This window comes from Myotis brandtii, unplaced genomic scaffold (assembly GCF_000412655.1).
Source record: "Myotis brandtii unplaced genomic scaffold, ASM41265v1 scaffold500, whole genome shotgun sequence".
NCBI classification, from domain to species: domain Eukaryota; kingdom Metazoa; phylum Chordata; class Mammalia; order Chiroptera; family Vespertilionidae; genus Myotis; species Myotis brandtii.
Genome location: NW_005369062.1, coordinates 913,552 through 918,230, shown reverse-complemented (window position 1 = coordinate 918,230; position 4,679 = coordinate 913,552).

The following is a 4,679-nucleotide window of genomic DNA, read 5'->3' as shown; positions in this document are numbered from 1 at the left end:
GTCCAGTTTAAGAACCCATTGTGGCCCTCGAGTCAAAAAGTTTGCCCACCCCTGTCCTAGCCAGTTTGGCTCAGTGGATAGAGCATCGGCCTGTGGAATGAAGGGTTCCTGGTTCGATTCCGGTCAAGGGCACATGCCCGGGTTGTGGGCTCGATCCTTAGTTGGGGGCATGTAGGAGGCAGCCGGTCAATGATTCTCTCTCATCACTGATGTTTCTATCTCTCTCTCCCTCTCCCTTCCTCTCATAAATCAATAAAATATATTTAGAAAAAAGAAAAGAAACATGGTATGTTACCTTGCATTTTGAAAACAAACGTCTGAGACAGGTCTTTATTATATCATGTTAGGGGTCTGCTGACTTGTCATAATATTCTCATTATCTGTTTATCTGCCTTCTGTCTTTCCATAGATTATAAACTCTCTTTGGCCTACCACAGTGCCTATTATATAGGAGGTGTGCAATTAATATTAATTTAAAAATTACTGTAATTTTCATGCTCTTTTGTTAGAGAAACTGTTCCACTGTGATTCTAATTCTCATTTTGGATATCTCCATTTTCAGGACTGATCTTGAATTATCTCAGACTTCAATTATTACTTTGAAATACTGCTCTTTGGAAAGGTCTAATTTCTTTTTAATAGTACTCTCCACTAGCATATTCCCCACCCTGAGAATTGATATCTATATTATCTATATTATAAAAGGCCTGTGGCCCTAATACCATAACGACCAAAGACCGGCATGGGTGGGCGGGGCTGCGAGGGCGACGGCAGGAGCAAATGGGTGGGGCTGTGCGATTTTGCGCGCTGGGCTTCTAGTTATATATTAGGATGACCAAAATAAATTTTCTTATACTTGTATTATCTGAATACCTTCTGTTGCAGTTTCACATCTAATTTTTTATGCCTATTACTTTTAAAAAATATTCTCAACCTCTCTATATCATTGACTATTATAATCTTAAAGAAGAATGCAGAGAGCTAAGGAAATGGTAAGACAGCCACAAGAATATTTGTTAGGCTACATATGAGGAACACTAGCTTTCTCTGATTTTTTTGTTGAGATGGCATATTTAGATACCATAAGCCAAGTTATTGCACATAATTACTTAAAAACTGTGTTACCTGCTTAATTGGTTTAAAATAATTTAAAAGGGTTTCTGCTTAGCTTCTACAAATGAATCTAGTTCATCCGCTTTTAATTTGGTTAGAATAGCTCCATTTCAACAATTTAGTCACCATTCTTTCAGGTTTCATAGAATTTATTCATTCCCTTTAAAATTGGAGCGTTTGGACAGCACTCCTTTAAAAATAGCAGCAAAGAGCAAGTTTTTCCCCACTTACCTTTTTTTGACCAATGCCCTCCCAGAAAAATCTTCCCTAATCCCCTAGACTGCAACAGCACAGGATTTAGCACACACTATTCCAACTAGTTCTCCCTAGCATTGCAAGAGCTCACTGTTTCTTCAGTTGAGTTTAATGAAATACTCGGCTTGCATTTAGAGGCCATGTTTTACAAAAAGAAGCCAGCACATAACCAGAATCTTTCTAGAAGCACAGATATTGAGTGAAGAAGAGATTCATGTTTCCCTTCCTGTGCTTTAAGGCATAAGCTCACCAAGGGGTACAGTGGGAATATCCAGCACTAGTTTTCTTTTTCTTTTTTGTCAAACGTAGTTGAATTCAAGTAATTTACTTAAGTACTAGTATGTGATGCAAATCCACTGTTAGCTATGTTGGTGTCACATTTATAGTTTTTTCCCCTTTAGTTTGCAGATTTTAGGAGTTTAAGAAATGTAATAACTCTAAGGGTAATATTAAGTGCTAGACAAATACATTATTTTTATACTTTAAGTATATAGTTCTTAATCACCTGAAGAGCTTTTTAAAAAATGAGATGGCCAGGGCCCAACCAATTCTACTGAATTAGTTTTCTTTGGGTATGGAGATTTAGTACATTTATTATTATTTTTTTAAGTTCTATAGGTAATGCTGATGAGTACCTCCTGGCCCAGAACCAAGGCTTTAAGCCACCGTTGACCAAGTTTGTCAACCAGAATCAACTGGGCCTATTTCACAATTTTGCCTAGGGATAACTCAATGCTTCCTGGTTCCTGATTGCCTCTTGATTTGCTGCCTATGTGTGTCCTGACTTCTTTCCTGTGCTGTCTCAGGGCCTTGCCTTCCAGCACCTCTGGGCTTCTGAACGGGAAACCTGGCCTTTGATCTCAGGTGCCATCATAAGCATAGGTTCTGGTTATATGCGCCAGGTTGGCTCATTGGACTTGGCTCTCCTGATCTTTGTATCTAATTCTGGCTCCACCATACACTTCCAGTTATGAGGGAAGAGCCATGATGGCTCCAAAATGATTTCAAATAATTGAAATAGGTAAGGTCATTAGTAATGCATGCTCATCTACTTCAGTAGTCTAGTTTGATGCCCTTCAAACACTGCTTTGTAAAAAGCACCCCAACCAAAAATTCTTATATGGAAAAAGTCCTTAGCCTGGAATAAAGGCCCTCTACTCTCTAGATATGACCTACATTTCTGGATCTTATGCTATTCCTTGTGTCGCTGGTGGTCCAGCCTAGCTGAACTTCACTGTTCCCCAGAAAGCCATTGGCAATGGTGTGCTAACTTCCTTTCTTCACTACATTTTCAATGTCTCGGACTTTTTCACCAGCAGCTTCCTCTTCCTCTACCCATTGGTAGGATTTGGATATACCCACCATATCCAAATCCTACCAGTCCTTTAAAGCAGTATTTCCCAAACCTGAGTAATATAAAAGAAATTACTATGATTCTACAGAATACATTTTTTAACAGGCAGGGTGGGGTCCATAGACCAGTTTGAAAAGGACGAATGTGGAAAACTGAAGACCAATTCCATTAAAATTTTTCAGTTGCAAAGTATCACTTTGAAAGAATAATTCTGTCTTTAGAACTAGGAAAAACAATTTGCATGTTGTTTAAACAAAAAGAAAAAATTTTAAAGCATTCAAGAACGCTTGTCCTGGCTGGTTTGGCTCAGTGGTTAAAGCATCGGCCTGTGGACTGAAGGGACTGGTTTGGATTCCTGGTCAAGGGCACCTACATACGTTGCAGGTTCTCCAGCCGGGTTGGGGCACATGTTGGAGGCAACCAATTGATGTGTCTCTCTTACATCAATGTTTCTCTCTCTTCCCCTACCCCACCCCCAACCCCCATTCTGTCAAAAAATCAATGGAAAAATATCCTCTGGTGATTATTAAAAAAACAACAACTCTCATTCTTAGCTCCAGGTCTAGGATCCTAGTTTTAGAAACACTGCTTTAAGGCACAGCTTAAATGTATTGACCCTGGAAAATGTTTTTTCATCACTGCAGGGTAATACATTTTTCTCAGAATTTTCTGAGTTTACTATCTAATCACTTTCTGCCTTGTAGTAGCTAATAATATGTATGTAATATTGTTCTAGAAAAACCTTAAGCTCTTCGAAGGCAGGTAGCATATTTTAATCATTTTTAACTCCACCAGTCCTCAGCAAATACTGTAAAACCTGTATTTCATCTTATTTTGTAGTCCAAAAAAAAAAAAATCTCACTCTTCTATGGTACATACAACATATTACTGAAATAGCCCTATTACAGCAAAAAGATCAGAGATTGACTTAATTAGAAAAAATCCAAGCTGTGAAACTCAAGATTTAAACAAAGTGTCACAAAGCATGTCTCTTCTGTGTTAATGTCAATAGGAACAATTCTTAAAAAATGATCAGTAGGTAAACAATAAATTTTAGGGTAAAGAGTAAAAAAATCAAAATACAAGGCTAGTACATGATCAGGGTTATATCTCTAATTCAACTTGTATTTCAGGCAGTCTTCAGTATTTTAACTAGTGAATCCGAGGAAGCTGTTTCCCCGGATCCTCAGGAGGTTTCATTATTTCCGGCATCGCGGCAGGTGCTGGTCTAACCTAGAACTTGTCCCCTCATCAGGACGGGACAATTCTGAGATAATATCTAGTGAGAGAGACAGGCAGGGTGCGAGGGAGCCCATTCCCTGCGTCACTCGAGCAAGCTGGCCAGTTTTTTTCACTTAAAAATAAGAGTAACGGATTATGATTTGCCAAGGTCCCTTTTAGGTCTGAATCTAGCACTGTACGCAGTAAACATGGTTTGGGAGAGGTATTTCTTTGAGTAGTACCGGTTTTTCTCCCTGAGACTAACAAGGGCAACAAACTGTGAATAAGCCTTCCGCCACGACCTTTAAGTGCTGAGTTAGAAACAAGTGGCTTGTTCCCTTTTAGTTGGGTCGTCAGACGAGAGGGTTCCTGGCCTGTCCCGGGTCCATTCCAAGGCCCAGGGAGACAGCTCGGTCCTCACGGCCCAGCGGGAGCGGCGCGCCGCTCGGAGATCAGTCCCTGGTCATAAACAACCTCTCACTTCCCTTCCCCCGCCCCGGGTCCGCCCACGCCGGGGCCGGCCCTCTGAGGACCGAGGCAACTCCTCCGCTGACCGCGGGCGTGCCTCCTACCCTAAACGGGTGTTTGATCCGTAACTTATCTCCTCCTCGCTCGCCCCGCGGGGAAGGGGCTTGTTACGGAGACCGCGGAAGCAGCACCGAGGCCAGCGTCCACTTCCCTCCTCCCGACCCCTATCACCTCCAACAGCCAAGGAGAGTGCCGCGCACCGCCGCGC